Genomic DNA, 20,001 nt, shown 5'->3' with positions numbered 1-20,001 from the left:
AGATCACTCATTTCTTACTTAACAATTATATAATAGAATAATTTCCCTTTCTCTGAACTATATACTTCTGGTGCTTTATCCAGATTCCCCTCACCGGTGGCTCTGAGTGTTGAGTCTAATATCTTACAGCCACAGCCCTCTCCAGAGGATTTCTCAGCTGATGGCTGCTACCTTCCTAGGAGATGCCTTATTTACCCCTTGCCCAGAAGTGGCAGTCTTCAGCCAATGACTGATACAAAAGCCCAGGCCCTTTACCTCAAGGTAAGGAAACTGTGTGGAGCCATTTATACCGACAATGTTCCTCATGTGATCAGACTTAGACTAGACTTTAGCTAAATTCACATCTTTGACTTCCTCCCCTGTCCTATCTTGCTAGTCTCATTTTCTTACAGGTTTTTCTTGAAAGCACTTTCTCAATAAACCATATGTAGAAAAATCCCCATCTCAGTCTCTGCTTCTGAGGACCCTTACCTAAGGAATGGTCCCCTTTTATATAATTAGGTGGGAAGACACCATAGCAATGTATAATGACATCATCTATATAAAAAGTAAAACAACAGGCTCTTCTCCAAATGATCAGAAATTTTACTTGTTCTACTTCCTTTGAATTTTAACATAATGCATTACATTTTATGCCTAAAAGTCTTTTATTTGTCTATCATATTCCTCTCTCAAAAAAAAAAACAGATTAATATATTTACAAGAGATAAAGAAGGGCACTATATCATAATAAAGGGGACTATCAAACAAGAGGATCTAACAATAAATATTTATGCCCCAAACATGGAGCACCCAAATATATAAAACAACTAATAAGAAAGATAAAGGAACTCATTGATAATAATACAATAATAGTAGGGGACTTTAACACCCACTTACATCAATGGACAGACCATCTAAGCAGAAAATCAACAAGGAAACAATGGCTTTGGATGACACACTGGAACAGATGGACTTAACAGATATATTCAGAACATTTTATCCTAAAGTTGCAGAATACACATTCTTTTCAAGTGCACATGGCACACTCTCCAGAAAAAATCACATACGAGGTCCCAAATCAGGCCTCAACAAGTAGAAAAAGATTTAGATCAGACCATGCATATTTTCTGACCACAACACTATGAAACTTGAAGTCAATCATAAGAAAAAATTGGAAAGACCACAAATACATGGAAGTTAAACAACATGCTGCTAAAGAAGAATGGGTCAGCCAGGAAATCAAAGAAGAAATTTAAAAACACATATGAAAAAATGAAAATATGATGGTTCAAAACCTTTGGGATGCAGAAAAATTGGTCCTATGAGGGAAGTATATAGCAATACAGGCTTGTATCAAGAAGCAAGAAAAATCTCAAATAAACAACCTAATTTTACACCTAAAGGAGCTAGAAAAAGAACTGCTGGCCTAAAGCCAGCAAAAGAAAAGAAATAAAAAATTAGAACAGAAGTAAATAATATAGAAACAAACAAAAAAAGGCAACAAAACAAAACAAACAGTAGAACAGATCAGTGAAACCAGGAGCTGGTTGTTTGAGAAAATTAATAACATTGATAAACCCCTAGCCAGACTTACCAAAAAGAGAACAGAGTGGCACTGGGGTGGCTCAGTCATTTGAGCTTCCAACTTTGGCTCAGGTCATGATCTTGCGGTTCATGGGTTTGAGCCCCACATCAGGCTAGCTTCTGTCAGCCTGTCAGCACAGAGCTCACTTCAGATCCTTTGTCTCCCTCTCTCTGCCTCTCCCCTGCTTGCACTCTCCCAAAAATAAATAAATACTTTAAAAAAAGAAAAGAGAAAAGACCCAAATAAATAAAATCACAAATGACAGAGGAGAAATAACAACCAACTCCACAGAAAGACAATTATAAGAGAATATTATAAAAAGTTATATGCCAACAAATTGGATAACCTGGAAGAAATGAACAAATCCCTAAGAATATATAAACTACTAAAATTGAAACAGGAAGAAATAGAAAAGTTGAATAGACAGATAAGGAAATAAATTGAATCAGTAATCAAAAATCTCCCAACAAAGTTCAGGGCCACGTGGCTTCACGGGTAAATTCTACTAAATATTTAAAGAACAGTTAATACCTATTCTTCTCAAACTGTTCCAAAAAGTAGAAATGGAAGGAAACTTCCAAACTCACTCTACAAGGCCAGCATTACCTTGATTCCAAAACAGACAAAGACTCTACTAAAAAAAGAGAATTACAATCCAATATCCCTGATGAACATTGATACAAAAACTTGCAACAAAATACTAGCAAACCAAGACCAACAGTACATTAAAAGAATCACTCACCACGATCAAGTGGGATTTATTACTGGGCTGGAAGTGTGGTTCAATATTCACAAATCAATCAATGTGATACACCACATTAATAAAAGAAAGGATAAAACCATATGATCCTCTCAATAAATGCAGAAAAAGCATTTGATAACATATAGCATGCATTCTTGATAAAAACCCTCAACAAAGTAGGGATGGAGGGAATATAGCTCAACATAATAAAGGCCATCTATGAAAGACCCACAGCTAATATCATCCTCAATGGGGAAAAACTGAGAGCCTTCCCCAATGGTCAGGAACAAAACAGGGATGTCTACTCTCACCATTGTTATTTAACATAGTTCTGGAAGTCCTAGCCTTAGCAATCAGACAACAACAACAACAACAAAAGAAATAAAAGGCATCCAAATCAGCAAGGAAGAAGTCAAACTTTCGCTACTCACAGATGACATGATACTCCATGTAGAAAACCCAAGAGATTCTGCAAAAAAATTTCCTAGAACTGATACACAAATTCAGTGAGATTACAGGATACAAAATCAATGTACAGAAATGTGTTGCAATTCTACACACTAAAAATGAAGCAGCAGAAAGAGAAATCAAGGAATTGATCCCATTTACAGCTGCACCAAAAACCATAAGACACCTAGAATAAACCTAACCAAGGAGGGAAAAGATCTGTACTCTGAAAACTATAGAACACTTATGAAAGAAATTGAAGAAGACACAAAGAAATGGAAAACATTCCATGCTCACGGATCAGAAGAACAAATATCATTAAATGTCTATACTACCCAAAGCAATCTACACATTTTGTGCAATCCCTATCAAAATACCACCAACATTTTCACAGAGCTAGAACAAACAATCCTAAAATGTGTGTGGAATCACAAAACACCATGAATAGTCAAAGAAATCCTGAAAAAGAAGAGTAAAGCTGGGGACTTTACTATACTTAATATAGCTTGAAGTCCAGAATTGTGACTTCACATCACAATTCTGGACTTCAAGCTATATTACAAAGCTGTAGTTATTAAGACAGTATGGTATGGCACAAAAATAGACACATAGATCAATAGAATAGAATAGAAAACTGAGAAATGGAAAAACAAACAAACAAACAAGAAACCCAACAATGAACCCACAACTATATGGTCAACTCATCTCCGACAAAGCAGGAAAGAATATCCAATGGAAAAAAGACAGTCAACAAATGGTGTTGGGAAAACTGGACAGCAACATGTAAAAGAATGAAACTGGACCACTTTGTTACACCATACACAAAAATAAATTCAAACTGGATGAAAGGCCTAAGTGTGAGACCTGAAACCATAAAATCCTAGAACACAGGCAGTAACCTCTTTGACATTGGCCATTGTAACTTCTTACTAGATATGTCTCCTGAGGCAAAGGAAACAAAAGCACAAATAAACTATTGGGATTTCATCAAGATAATAAGCTTCTGCACAGTGAAGGAAATAACCAACAAAACTAAAAGGCAACCGACGGCATGGGAGAAGATATTTGCAAATGGCATATCTGATAAAGGGTTAGTATCCAAAATCTATAAAGAACTTAAAAAACTCAACACCCAAAAAACAAATAATCCAGTTAAAAAATGAATAGACATTTTCCCAAAGAAGACATACAGAAGGCTAATAGACACATGAAATGATATTTATCATCAGGGAACTACAAATCAAAACTACAATGAGATATCACCTCACACCTGTCAGAATGGCTAAAATTAACAACGGGTGTTGGCAAGGATGTGGAGAAAGGAGAACCCTGTTACCCTGTTGGTGGGAATAGAAACTGGTGCAGCCATTCTAGAAAACAGTATGGAGGTTCCTTAAAAAGTTAAAAATAGAACTACCCTATGATCCAGCAATTGCACTACTAGGTATTTACCCAAACAATACAAAAATACTGATTCAAAGGAATACATTCACCCCACTGTTTATAGCAGCAGCATCTACAATAGCCAAATTACAGAGAGAACGCAAATGCTCATCGACTAATGGATGGATAAGGAAGATGTGGTATTATATATACAATGGAATATTACTCAACCTTAAGAAGAATGAATTCTTGCCATTTCAATAACACAGATGGAGTTAGAGAGTATTATGCTAAGCAAAATAAGTCAGTCAGAGAAAGACAAATACCATATGATTTCAATCATATGTGGAATTTAAGAAACAAAACAAATGAACGTAGGGGAACAAAAATGAGGCAAACTCAGAAGCAGACTCTTATTTTTTTCCAAGAAACAGACTCTTAACTATAGAGAACAAACCGACAGTTACAGAGGAGAGGTGAGTCAGGGGATGGGTTAAATAGGTGATGGGGACTAAGGAGGGCACTTGTGATGAGCATTGGGTATTGTAATGTAAGTGATGAATCACTAAATTCTGCACCTGAAACTAATATTACATTGTATGTTAACTAACTGGAATTTAAATAAAAACTTGGAGGAATAAAAGATTGATATTAGATATGAAAAAAAATTTTTTTTGCATTGTTCTACTTCCTTTGAACTTTAGCATAATGCATTATGCTAATAGTCTCCTACTTGTCCATTACATCCTTTTCTGAAAAAAAAAGATGAATATCTTTTTATTTCCTGTGTCTATAATACTCTAAGTATAAAATTTTCTTCTGAAAGAAATTATAATTACAAATAATATTAATCATAGAATTGATTAAGCATTATAAATTTGTTACAGATTTTAAAAAATCAATATTAAATATAAAAAGTGAATTTTTACTGGAAATGCATTTTAACAAGATGAATAAGATATTTTTTAATCAGTTCCAGTATCTGTGGATAATTCTCACTACTAAAATGAAAAAAAATGCTCAGCAGCAATTCTATTCTTATTTTCATAGTTGTTGTTAATAAGATGTTGTAATAAGATGTAATTTTATTTTTGTGTATGGTGTTATGAAGTGATCCAGTTTCATTCTTTTACACGTTGCCGTCCAGTTTTCCCAACACCATTTGTTGAAGAGACTGTCTTTTTTCCATTAGTAAGAGCTAAGACACCTCATTCAGATAAAACAAAATGAGAATGAGACTGGAACAATCTTTTTTTATTGAAGTATAATTAACATTTGGTGTTATATTAGTTTCAGGTGTACAATATGATTTAACAATTCTATACATTTCTCAGTGTTCATCAAGGTTAAGTATACTCTTGATCCTCTTTATCAGTATCCCTCTCTGGCAACCACCCACTTGTTCTCTGTATTCAAAACTGTTCTTTTGTTTGTCTCTTTTTGTCTTTGTTTGTTCATTTGTTTTATTTCTTAAATCCACATAAATGAATCATACGTTATTTGTCTCTCTCTGTCTGACTTACTTCACTTAGCATTATACCCTCTAGGTCCATCCCTGTTGTTGCAAATGGCAAGACTTCATTCTTTTTTATGGCTGAGTCATTATTCCATTGTCTATATATACTACATCTTCTTTATCCATTCATCTATCAGTGGACACTGGGTTGCTTCCATAAATTGGCTACTGTAAATAATATTTCAATAAATACAGAAGTGCATATCTTTTTTGAATTAGTGTTTTTGGTTTCTTTGGGTAGATAGCCAGTAGTGGAATTACTGGACCATAGGGTAATTCTATTTCTTAATTTTTTGAAAAAACTCCATACTGTTTTCCATAGCAGCTGTACTAATTTACATTCCTACCAACAGTGCATCACCAACACTTCTTATGTCTCGTCTTTTGAGTCTAGCCATTCTGATAGGTGTAAGGTGATATCTCATTGTGGTTTTACTTTGCAGTTCACTGATAATGAGTGATGTTGAGCATCTTTTCATGTGTCTGTTGGTCAGCTGTATGTCTTCTTTGGAAAAAAAAAGTCTATCCAGGGCCTCTGCCCATTTTTTAATTGATTATTATTTTGGTGTTGAGTTGCATAAGTTCTTTATATATTTTGGATCTTAACCCATTATCAGATATATCATTTGCAAATATCCTTTCCCATTCAGTAGGTTACTTTTTGTTTTGTTGATGCTTTCTTTTGCTATACAAAAGCTTTTTATTTTAGTGTAGCCTCAGTAGTTTAAATTTGCTTTTTTTTTCTCTTGCCTGAGGAGACATATCTAGAAAAATGTTTCTATGGCCGATATCAAGAAATTACTGCGTATGTTTTCTTCTAGTTTTATGGTTTCAGGTCTCACAGTTAGGTCTTTAATCCATTTTGACTTTCTTTTTGTGTATGGTGTATGAATGGGGTCCAGTTTCATTCTTCTGTATGGATCTGTCCAGTTTCCCAACACCATTTGTTGAAGAGTGAATGGAAAAACATTTATCATAGCAATATCACAATTCTTTGAACTGCTTCTGAGTTAAATGCCAGAAAGCACCTAGAGACTTAGCTTCAATAACAAATTTTAATAATTTGTAAGATAGCATCTTGATAAGGTCCTTTTTCAATTTTGTTGAAAACAAATCATTAGAAGCCACTTGACTTGCCACAGATTTTTTAATACAGTATCTAGAGATTTACTTTCTCAACACCAGCAACAAAAATTCCAAATAACTCTTTTGGCATCCCAAAGCCTTTTAGACTCTAAAAGGAATGAACCATAGTAAATAAAAGATATTCTTTGCTTCCAAAATGACTCTATCTTTCCTCAGATATGCTGGGCTTTTTTTTTACCATGAGTCAATTTGGGTAGATGGTTTTTTGAAACACTTTATCCAGGTTGGAGTCAACCAATCACTTTTCCACCTAACTGAATCTTGTGTTTATATTTCAAATTCTTTTCAGTTGGCTCTAAATATAGCTCTAAAGATATTTTAATGTCTTTTCCTCAACCATGTAAATTCCTCTCATGCTTTGTCTCACCATAACTCTTAAGTTGTGTTAATGACAGAGAGCACAACACAAAAAAGTAATTATATAACTACATATAGATATGTGAAAAAGATGAAGTCAGCAAGTACAGAATTTGGAGGATTTGCATGGAACAGATTTAAAAGATAAAGTAAAATAAGTATCTATTTTTAGAGAGAACCACAAAAGGGCTTTCGATTTTTGTTTCATCCGTCATTCTTTGTCCTTTTGATCATCTTTTTTGTTTTATCAAGGTATTGAGGTGATCATGTAGTGCTTGGTAAGAGCTTTAAGAAAAGGAATCACACAAAGTAACCATGAAAATCAATAGCCTTCCAGTGACAATTAGACATTTAATCCCAATTAGCCCCAACAAAACTATATCATCTGTGTGGTTTATAAAGCAGTTCTTTTTCTTTAAGATTATTTGAAAGTTTCCAGTAATTATTTTTTATTCACCAGGTGACCATCTAGTAGCATGACCAAAACTTCTAATGCTTTAAAAACAAAAAACTCTGATGGCAATAATAGACCTTTTGAGGAGGAATAGACATTGTTTCAAAGCACAAGGAGATTTCTTGTTCAAATTATGGTCAAATCACACATTCCAATAAATGCTGTAAGGAAAAAGACCAGAATTCTGGGAGAAAGAATAACAGTGGAATCCTAGTTTAGCCTGGGAAATAAGAGAAGTCCTCTCTAAGTAACTAACATTTAAGTCAAGACCCAAGGGAGAAATAGGCTTCATTAAAGTGATGGAAAAAAATATGTAAATATCAAACCAAATAGAAACAATTCTCAGATAAAGTGAAAGAGACACCAAGAAGAGTTCATTCAAAGAAAACAAACAATCCAGAAAGTAAGCTGGAACTGACAAAAGAACTCAGTTTGAAAATTAACATGTGATGAGATAAAGCAAGTGCTGGGCTTTACAGAACTTTATAGAACATATTTTAGTAAACATGAATGCAATAAAAAAAGAGTTTAAAGACTAAATGAAAAATAACTTCACAGAACAGAAAGAAAAGTAGAAAGTTTAATGCTAAGTAAATAAAAGAAGATCCAAATATATCCTATAAATTATAAACTGCCTGGACAAGACAGATACAGCTAAAATTCAAATGAAGGCAGAAGAAAAGTTTAATGTAATAATGGTGAATGAATAGAGAAAAATATAGAGAATAAAACCAATGGTGCAATAATATAGGCATAGAAGTCACAGAAACAATCTCATATTAGAATAGTAAGATATTTAGGGGCACCAGGTGATTCAGTCTGTTAAGTCTGCCTGGGATTCCCTCTCTCTTCCTCTCTCTCTCTATCTCTCTCAAAAGAAATAAATAAACTTAAAAAAAGAGAACATCAGGATATTTAGATATCCCTGAAATAGTGAACCCTACAAGGAAAACCAAATTGATACGAATATATATATTTATTTTTACATAGTTTATATACTATGTTTATACATTATAAATATAAAACCATATTTTATATATTACCTTATTATGTATATTTATAGATTATGTATATTTATTATATATTTAAATATATTTAAAAATAGAATACAGGAAAAATTTTTTTAAATAAACAAATCTGAGGGGCGCCTGGGTGGCTCAGTCGGGTAAGCGTCTGACTTCAGCCAGGTCACGATCTCGCGGTCCGTGAGTTCGAGCCCCGCGTCAGGCTCTGGGCTGATGGCTCAGAGCCTGGAGTCTGTTTGCGATTCTGTGTCTCCCTCTCTCTCTGCCCCTCCCCCGTTCATGCTCTGTCTCTCTCTGTCCCAAAAATAAATAAACGTTGAAAAAAAAAATTAAAAAAAAAATAAAAAAATAAACAAATCTGAAAATAAAAATATGCACATAAAAATGGTACACCACACATCAAATAATAATAATTATATACTGGGTATAAATGACAGATTCCGCTTATTGTTGAACTTTAAGAATAAAAACAAAAGTCCTCATATATGTCAGCAAAAAATAAAAATAAAATCACTTAAAAGTTGAGCTGAGAATCAGACTGGCTTCTCACAGTAACATTCGATGCCAGAAGACAATGGAGAAAGGTCTATAAATTATAAGGGGAAAATGGGTATGACTTACAAATATTAAACCCAAGTTGTCAATCAAATAAAAAGGTTAGGAGATGTCTTCAAATGTGAAATCTCTCGACTCATAGCACCCACGAGCTCCTCAATGAAAAGCACTTCACGCTGATAAAATCAGTTACCCAAAAGCTGATTCAAAATTAAGAACCCTAACACATTCAATGGTAAGTGATGATCATCATATAAACAAAGAACTAAGACCAAACAACTAGGAAAAAATTATCCCAGAAGACAACCAAAATACTATAGTTTGTGCTCACAACCATGAGGGAGTAAATGGGTTGGAACTTACTCTTCAACCATGAACAAATATAACACTGGCCAAATATATATGAAATAAATGTTTTTGGACATTGAGGAACATCCAGTAAAGGGCTGTGAGCCTGAAAGGAAATAAATACCTAGGTCATACAATAGCCCCAGTTTTCAGACAGTAGACAAGTTCTGGGCCTTGGGTGCAGGTAGGGGAAATCTGAACAAAGTTCGAGTAGTTCTCCCTCAGTTGAAGAAACAGATATTAGAATTTAGAGTGGCCCAGGAAACTACAATTTTCAGAGTAGAAATACTACAGAGAAGGAACTCTTCAGAAAAAGGCTCCAGATATCTAAATAAGGATCCCTGTGAGTCTTTGACTGAATATTAATCTTTCTCTGCACAGCATGAAATTCATTAAGACTGCACAAAGACATGTGAAGAAAGAAAAACTGCTACAGAATGGAAGCCACATAATGTCATAGTTTATACAGGGCCAGGGCTATTCAAATTTCTCCAGCCAGAGCAGAAAGACATTGTTAAATGTACATGACATTTACAAGTGAGCCTAAAAATAGGCTCACATCTGGGGCTAAACTGGTACTACAGGAAAATCTACCCTAGACATATCCTTAAAAACCTTTCAAAAAGAAAAAAAAAGCCTAGAAAATATCAAACTGAATCAAGAGTCATTTAATTGTTTGTCAGAACAAAATCCACACCATTTAAAGAAACAATAAAATATGGCAGTTAACAATGAAATGTGTACAACATCTGGCATTCAGTTGAAAACTGCCAGGCATATAAAGAGAGGGAAAAGTGACCAAAATCGAAAACAATTTCATAGAAAGAGATGCAAAAATGATAAAGTTCATGGAATTATAACAAGAAGGATAAAATAACTCTTATAAATATGTTCAATGTGCTTAAGAACTTAAAGAAAAACATGAACATAATATGGAGAGAAATGGAAGATTTTTTTTAAAAAAGAATCAAATGGAAGTGTTAGAAAAGAAAAATAAAATATCTAAAGTAGAAATTACATTGTATTGTATTAATCATAGGTTAGACATAAAAGGTCAGTGAAGTTGGAAACAAAGCAATACAAAACATCCAAAATGAAGCACAAAGAGGAAAGATAAAAATGAATGAAACCCTAAGTAATGTGTGAAACAATAGCAAGTAGTCTAGCATACATGTAATTGGGATCTCAGAAAGAGAGAAAAAGGAGGAGAGAAAAAATGTATTTGAAGGAATAATAGTAGAGCCTTAAAATGCACAATGCTAAAACATGGTAATATTGAAAGAAAAAAAATAGGTAAATCTAACATTATAGGGGTGCCTGGGTGGCTCAATCGGTTAAGCTTCCAACATCAGCTCAGGTCATTCCAACTCCAGCGCCCAGGTCATGATCTCACAGTTCATGAGTTCGAGCCCTGTAGCAGGCTCTATGCTGACAGCTCAGAGCCTACAGCCTGCTTGGAATTCTGTGTCCCCCTCTCTCTCTGCCCCTCCCCTGCTCACACTCTATCTCTCTCTCTCAAAAATAAAAACATTTTTAATTTTTTTAAAAATTCGGGGCACCTGGGTGGCTTAGTTGGTTAAGCTTCCGACTTTGGCACAGGTCATGATCTCGCGGTCAGTGAGTTGGAGCCCCGCGTTGGGCTCCGTGCTGACAGCTCAGCACAGATTCTGATTCTGTTTCTGATTCTGATTCTGATTCTGAGTCTGTTTCAGATTCTGTGACTCCCTCTCTCTCTGACCGTCCCCCGTTCATGCTCTGTCTCTCTCTCAAAAATAAATAAACGTTAAAAAACATTTTTTTAAATCTAACATTATAGTGGTAGATCGAAAACTCTTCTCTCAATAACTGATATAAAAAGTACAGAAATTAGTAAAGATATAGGAGACCTGAAAGAATTTGAATTGTCAGACATTTCTGGACAACTCCACCCATCAACAGCAGAATATGCATCCTTTTCAAGTACACATGGAGCATTTATCAAGACAGAATAGATGCTAGGCTATTAGCCAAGTCTCAATAAATTTCAAAAGATCAAAATCATAAGAAAATTTAATTAGAAATTCCTAACTAAAAAACATCTGGAAATACCCAAAATATGTGGGAATTAAATTACATAATTTCATAAGAACTCATATCTCAAAAAAAATAGAGAAAATAAGAAAAAAATTTAAACTAAATTGTAATTAAAATACGGTATATAAAAACTAGAGGATGCATGTAAATCATGCCTTTGGAAATTATGGCTTAAAATGCTTATACTAGAAAAGAAAAGAAGTTAAAGTCAATAAAATAGAAAACTGAAATGCAACAGAGTAAAATAAATAGTACAAAAAAGCTGGTTCTTTGAAAAATTTGTTAATGTTTATATTCATTTTTGAGACAGAGACAGAGCATGAGCGGGGGAGGGGCAGAGAGAGAGGGAGACAGAATCCAAAGCAGATTCCAGGCTCCCAGCTGTCAGCACAGAGCCTGATGCTGGGTTTGAACTAGTCAACTGCGAGATTATGACCTGAGCCGAAGTCGGATGCTCAACTGACTGAGCCACCCAGGCGCCCCAAAAAAGCTGGTTCTTTGCAAGAAAAAAGAAATCAATGAATTTGACAAAACTTTAGGTAGAATGATCAAGAAAACAAAACACAAATTATGGATATCAAGAATAAAATAAAGGATCTCACTATAGATCCCGTGGATATTACACAAACAGTAAGTGAATATTATAATCTGACTTAACAAGAAATAAAAAACCTGAATAACCCTAAAAGTAGGATATTAAATTTGAAGCTGAAATTTTTCCCTAAAAAATTCAAAATCAAAATGATTTTATTAATGACTTTTCTCAAAAAATTTTAAAGGTATTATACTAATCCTACACAAGTTCTTTCAGAACATTAAAAAGAAAATCCATATCCTTACTCATTTTCTGAGGCCAACATTACCTTGATACCAAAACCAGATGAAGACATTGTAAGAAAAGGAGGCTACAGACCAATGTCATTATCTACATAGATAAAACAATTCCTTAATAATCGCAACAAATTAGATCAAGTAATATGTATAAAGAATAATATATCTTGACAAAGTAGAATTTACCCCCAGTTTGCTAAATTGGTTTTGGAATATTTGGAAATCAATGTAATTTAACATGTAATTTAACATGCTGACAAAGTTTTTAAAAATACAGAATCATCTTAATAGATGTAGAAAATGCACTTAACAGATGTTCATGATAAAAAAAAAAAAAACCTCTCACTTCTTATAGAACAGAAGGAATTTGATCAAAACCATTCATCAATATCCTAAAAGCTAACATCACACTTGTGAAAAAACAAATGCTTTCACCCAGATTGTGAACAAAGGAAGGGTGTCCACACCGACCACTTCAAATTTGTTCTAGGAGTCACAGCAATCCAATAAGGTAAGAAACATAAATGAAAATGATACACATTGGAAAAAGTGTGATATTGTGATTTTTAAAAGAAAGAATTTCTTATTCTTGCTCCTGTCCCTAGAACAGGGCTCTAAAAACACCTTGCAATTTCCTGTAATAAAAGCAATAAAGTGTCTTTTGTTATGTTAAGGAGGTGACTTTAAAAGACCCTAGGGATATTCATCAGAGGAGCCAATCATCTGATTAGAGGGATGTAAGTTTCAGTCCCACCCCCTGACCTCTGAAGAGCGGATAGTTGCTGGAGATGGGGCTGGAGTCCATCATCAATGGCAATTAGGCCTATGTATTAAAGCGTCCATCAAAACCCAAAAGGAAGGGGTTTGGAGAGCTTCCTATACACATTCATGTATGGGGAGGGTGATGCATCCCCTCTTGGGATAGAAGGGATAGAAGGGATAGAAGCTCCTGCATTCAGGATCCTCCCAGATCTCACCCTATCTATCTCTTCATTTGGATGCTCATCTGTATCCTTTATCATATCCTTTAATCAACTGGTAAACATAAGTGTTTCCCTGAGTTCTGTGAACCTCTCTAGCAAATAATCAAATCCAAGGAGAGAAGGTCATGGGAACTTCCAATTCCTAGCCAAATCGGACAAAAGTCATGGGTAACCTGGGGACCTCCTACTTGCAACTGGCATCCGCATTGCTGGGAGGGACAGTCTTGTGGGACTGAGTCCTTAACCTACAGGAAATGATGTTATTTCTAGGTAGATGGTGTCAGAATTGAGTAAAATGACAGGACACCCAGCTGGTATCATAGAGAATGTTTTGGTATGGAAAAAATCCCAAACATTTGGAGACCAGAAGTGTCAGAAGTGTTGTGAGTGTGGCAGCAGTGTAAGAGTAAAGGAGATACACAAGAGGAGAATTGGGTTTTTCCCTAACACAAAAAGTAAAATTGCTTTTTTTTTTATAGATTGCAGGGCAATGTATGTTGTAGAAAATCCTGAGGGATCTAAAAAAAAAAAAAAACCTGCGAGAACTAGTAAATGAGTTAAGCAAGGTCACAGGACACAAGGTCAGTATATAAAACATATTGTTTTGGTGGTGCCTGGGTGGCTCAGTCAGTTAAGTGTCAGACTCTTGATTTTGGTTCAGGTCATGATCTCATGGTTCCTGAGTTCGATCCCCGCGTCAGGCTCTGTGCTCACAGTGTGAAGCCTGCTTGGGAGTCTCTCTCTTCCTCTTCTCTGCCTTCCCACACTTGTGCTAATTCTCGAGTACACGCTCTCTATCAAAATAAATAAATAAACTTTAAAAAATTAAAAAAAAACCCCAAATTGTTTCTATATTCAAATAATGAACAACTGAGAATTGAAATTTATAATTACATCAACAAATATAAAACACTTAGGGACAAACTTACAGTGAAAGCTACAAAACACTTCTAAAAGGACTAAAGACCCAAATAAATGGAGAGAGATATCAAGTTCATGGATTAGAATGGTCAATATCATTAAGATTTCAATTCTCCCCAAATTGATCTATAAATTCAATGCCATGCCTACAAACTACCAGCAGGATTCTGTTTGTCTGTAATTAACAAGTTCATTCTATGAATTTAAATGGAACTATGCGAGACCTAAAATAGCCAGAACCATTTTGAAGAAGACAAAATTGAGAAGACTTACACTACCTGGTTTTAAGACTTAATAGAAAGCTATAATAATCAAAATAGTATGATTATGGAGTGAGGATAAACACCGATGAATACAACCAAATAGATATTCCACAAATAAACACATATGTGTAGTCAACTGAGAGTTTTGACAAAGTTCCGAGGCAATTCAATGGGAAAAGGATACTTTTTTCAACAAATGGTGCTAGAACACCTAGGCATCTATATGGTAAAAAACAAATATTAATCTCATACCATACCCAAATAGTAACTTGAAGTAGATCATACTCCTACATATAAATACTAAAAATATAAAACATAGAGGAAAAAAAATCTAGAAGAAAATCTTGTAAGCTTGGAGTTGGAGTTGGTGAAGATTTCCTTAGATAAGGTAAAAAAAAAAAAAGCATGAAACATTGGACTTTAAAAAAATCTCCTGCCTTTTGAAAAAAATATTCATAATACATAAATCTGATAAAGGACTAGTATCATACACACACACACACACACACACACACACACACTATATGTATACACACTTTTGCAATTCAATGTTAGAGGACAAACAACTCAATTTAAAAATGGGCAAAAGATTTGAACAAACACTTCACAAAACAACATATACGGCCAATAAGCACATCGAAAGATGCTAATATCACTAGTTATAAGGAAAATGAAAATTAAACCATGGTCAGATATGAATACACAGCACAATGGCAAAATTTTTAAAAGCTGACAATGCCAAGTGTTTGTGAGCATGTGAAGCAAGTAGAATTCTTATACACGGTTGGTGGGAATGTGAACTGTCATAGTCACTACAGAAAATGGTTTAGCAGTGTCTTACAAAATTAAACATATGCTTACTAAATGACCTAGCAAGTACACTCTTATTTATTTATTTATTTATTTATTTATTTATTTATTTATTTAAGTAGGCTCCATACCCCACACAGAGCCCAGCGCAGGGCTTGAACTGATGAGCCTGAGATCAAGACCCAAGCTGAGCCTGATACTTAACTGACTGAGCCAACCAGGTGCTCTCCACTTTCTTTTTTCCCTTCCCCCAAATTAAAACACATTTCTACACACAAAAAGAATATGTACAAGAATGTTCACAGGTTTGTTTGTTTAATGACAGACAAAAAACACAAACAGCTAAAATGTCTATCAACAAGTGAATGACCAAACATACAACATGGCTTATTCATACAATGAACTACTACTCAACAATAAAAAGGAACAAACTATTGTTGCACACAACATGGATAAGTTACCAAAAGAAGCCAGAAAAAGAAGTATGTACTGTATATGGCTACATTTATTGAAAACTCTGGAAAACCAATCTATGTCACATAGCAGATCAGTGGCTATATGGGACAGGAGAGAATGATTGGCTGGGAAGGAGAGGTAGGAGGTGATGTAAATGTTTTCATGCCTTGAATATGGTGGTAGTAACATGTCAAAACTCATCAAATTATATATTTAAAGTGATTGCATTTGATTGTATGCAAGTTGGACCTCAGTAAAATTGGAAGAAAATAACAAAAAGATATATAACATCTTATTCTCAATATAATTTCTCCGAAAATAATGTGTATATTTCCTGCAAGCTTTTGTTTAAAATATGTGTATTTCAGGAGCACCTGGGTGGCTCAGTGGGTTAAGCGTCTAACTTCTGCTTAGGTCATGCTCTTGCAGTTCGTGGGTTTGTCAATTGTGCTGACAACTCAGAGCCTGGAACCTGCTTTGGATTCTGTGTCTCCCTCTCTCTGTCTGCCCCTCCCCCCTCTCAAAAATAAATAAACATAAAAAAATTAAAAAAAAAATAAAATATGTGTATTTCAAACTTTTTATTAACTAAATCCTGTCTTCCAATTGAAAAACATACCATACATTCTATAAATAGAAAAATAATGTAACAAAAATAAGAAGGTACAAAGTATTTTTATAGTAGAGAGAAAACCCATATTATCTAAGAAGGAAACATACACACACAAAAAGAATGAAAAGTATAGCTTTACATTTTTAGGGCAGTGAAAATACGCTGTATGATATTAAGGTGACGGATATGAAGCATTATACTTTTGTCCAAACCCATAGAATGCACAACACCAATAGTAAGCCCTAAGGTAAACCATTGACTTTGGGTGATTATGATGTGTCAATGTAGGTTTAACCTTGGTGAAATAATGTACCATTCAGGAGAGTGATGTTGATAATAAGAGAAGCTAGGCATGCAGGACAGCAAGAGGTATATATGAAACCCCTGTACCTTCCGATCAATTTTCTATAAACTCAAACTGTTCTAACAATTAAAGCCTTTTAAAAAATTAATAGAACTCTTCATCTAAAAAGAATTAATTTCTCTCCAGTTCCATCCACGTTGCTGCAAGGGGCCATATTTCAGTCTTTCTTATTGCCAGGTAGTATTCCATTGTGTATATAAACCATATGTTTTCACTCTTATGTGGATCCTGAGAAACTTAACAGAAGACCATGGGGGAGGGGAAGGGAAAAAAGAGGGAGAGAGCCAAACCATAAGAGACTCTTAAAAACTGAGAATAAACTAGGGTTGATGGGGGGTGGGAGGGAGGGGAGGGTGGGTGATGGGCATTGAAGAGGGCACCTGTTGGGATGAGCACTGAGTGTTGTATGGAAACCAATTTAACAACAAATTTCATATTAAAAAAAATAAAAAAATTAAAAACACACACACAAAAAATAAAAAGAATTAATTTTACTTTATGCAAATTATACATCAATAAAAGAAATTAATGGGGAGAAAAGCATAGCTTCAATTCATAGTAATTTTTATGATCATGTTGTTGAATAAATATCTGCAAATCCAGCAATTCCTTCAGCATATTTTTTTCTAGTAAATTCAAGTATGGTAAATGTAATACACTTAAAAGGCTTGTATAGTATGATCCTAGTTTATGAAACTATTTTTATTTATCTACTTGCCTACCACCTATGTATCCATAGTTTTGTGGATGTTCATAAAAGTACGTTTGGAATTATTCTTATCAAGTGCTTGTATCTCTGGCCAAGTTGAGTAAGTTGTTGCTCTCTTTGTATCTGTCTGTAGCACTTAAAGTTTCAGGTTATTGCTCAAAGTCACTTTCTCCTTGAGGCCTTCCCTGGTCAACTTAAAACTGAATCCTCACCGCACCTACCATTCTCAGTCTCTCTTCCCTGATTTATTTTTCTCCAGTGAACTCTATCACCATCTCACATACTATTTTTTTTATTTTAATCAACTTTATTGCAATGTAATTTACATGCAATTAAATGCACTCATTTAAGTATATGCTTGGTCTTTTTCCTGTAATGACTTTGATTTTGGTGTCAGAGTACTTCTGCCCTGAAAATGACTTAGACTCATAAAATCAGTTTGTATAAGACTGGTATTATTTTTTCCTTAAATGTTTGGTAGAATTCGCCAAAGAAGCCATCCAAATCTTGAGTTCTCTTTGTTAGGAAAATTTTAGTTATTTATTTAATTTTCTTGGTTGTCAGTTTGGTAACTTGTAACTCTCAAGGCATGTGTGTATTTAATTTAAATGTTTTATTTACTGACATGAATTTGGTCATGACAATATTCCTTAATATTTTTTGTAATGTTTATTTATTTTGAGAGAGAGAGAGAGAGAGCGAGCAATAGAGCGTGAGCAGGGGAGGGACAGAGAGAGAGGGAGAGAGAGAATCCCAAGCAGGCTCTCTGCTGTCAGCACAGAGCTTGTCACAGGGCTCGAACTCACGGACATTGAGATCATGAAATTAAGAGTCAGGCACTTAACTGACTGAGCCACCCAGGTGCCCTTCCTTAATATCCCTTTAATATTGAGTATCTGTAGTAATGACATACTAACATTCCTGATATTGGTAATTTGTGATTTCCCTTTTTATTGATCAGTTTCACTAGAGCTTTATCAACTTTATATATCTTTAAAAAGAACCAGTTTGCGGTTCACTGACTTTTTCTATCACTTGTTCATTTGCTATTATACTGATCTCTGCTCTTATCTCTTTAATTTCCTTCCTTTTATTTACTTTGGGCTCAATTTGCCGTCTTATTCTATCTTCTTAAGATGGAAGCTTAGCTCATTGATTTTAGAACTGCTTTGTTTTCTTTCCTTTTTCTTTCTTTCTTTTTTGAACTGCTTTCTTTTCTAACGCAAGCATGTAAGCCTATGAATTTCTCAGGAAGTAGTTCTTCAGCTCTTTTTTACAAATTGTGGTACATTCTCTTTTCATTTTAATTCAGTTCAAAATATTTTCTAATTCCCTTATGATTCTCTCTTTGACCCACGGGTTATTTAAAAATGCATTATTGGGGCGCCTGGGTGGCGCAGTCGGTTAAGCGTCCGACTTCAGCCAGGTCACGATCTCGCGGTCCGGGAGTTCGAGCCCCGTGTCAGGCTCTGGGCTGATGGCTCAGAGCCTGGAGCCTGTTTCCGATTCTGTGTCTCCCTCTCTCTCTGCCTCTCCCCCGTTCATGCTCTGTCTCTCTCTGTCCCAAAAATAAATAAACGTTAAAAATGCATTATTACCTTCAAGTATTTGGCAATCTGTCAAAATCTTTCTCGTATGGATTTGTGATTTAACTCCATTGTAGTCATAGAACTCCTTCTTTATTGTTTTCTCTTTTTTTTCCTTCTAAGTTTATTTATTTATTTTGAGAGAGACAGAGGCAGCACAAGTGGGGGAAGGGCAGACAGAGGGAGAGAGAGAGAGAATCCCAAGCGGGATCTGCACTGCCAGCACAGAGCACGATGTGGGGCTCAAACCCACGAAGCCACGAGATCATGACCTGGGCAGAAAACAAGAGTGGCTCACCCGACTGAGCCACTCAGGTGCCCCGTTCCAGTATTTTCTAGCCCTGCTTATTTTCTGTATACTTCTTCCATCAACTACTGAAAAGGGAGTGCTGAAACTTTGTACTATGATTATAGATTTGTCTAGTTTTCTTTCCAGTACTGTCAGGAATGGCTTCATAGATTTTCAAGCTCTCATTGGGAATAAACAAATGGGATGGTTATGTTGCCTTTACTGATTAAATCTTGTTATGATAGGAATGCTCCTTTTCATCCCTGTTAATAGTTTCTGTTCTGAAATCTTTGTCCGACCTTCCAACTTTAGGGTGTTTAAAATTTGCATGGAATATCTCTTTTCAGTCCTTTACTTTTAAGGTAACTAATTTATATACAGCCTGGCAATCTCTGTCTTTTAATTAGAGTTCTTAGATGACTTATAGTTTATGCTATTACTGATTCTGTTGGGTCTTAACCTACTACCTTGGTATTTGTACTATCGAACTTTGTTCTTCTTTTCCTGTTTTTTTTTTTTGAGTGTTATTATTCCATTTTATCTCTACCATTTGTTGTATTTTA

The sequence above is a fragment of the Lynx rufus genome, unplaced genomic scaffold (assembly GCF_022079265.1).
Source record: "Lynx rufus isolate CCGP_SWC_20201006 ecotype Redwood Valley unplaced genomic scaffold, mLynRuf1.p SCAF_9, whole genome shotgun sequence".
Taxonomy (NCBI): Eukaryota; Metazoa; Chordata; class Mammalia; order Carnivora; family Felidae; genus Lynx; species Lynx rufus.
This window is presented reverse-complemented; position numbering follows the sequence as displayed.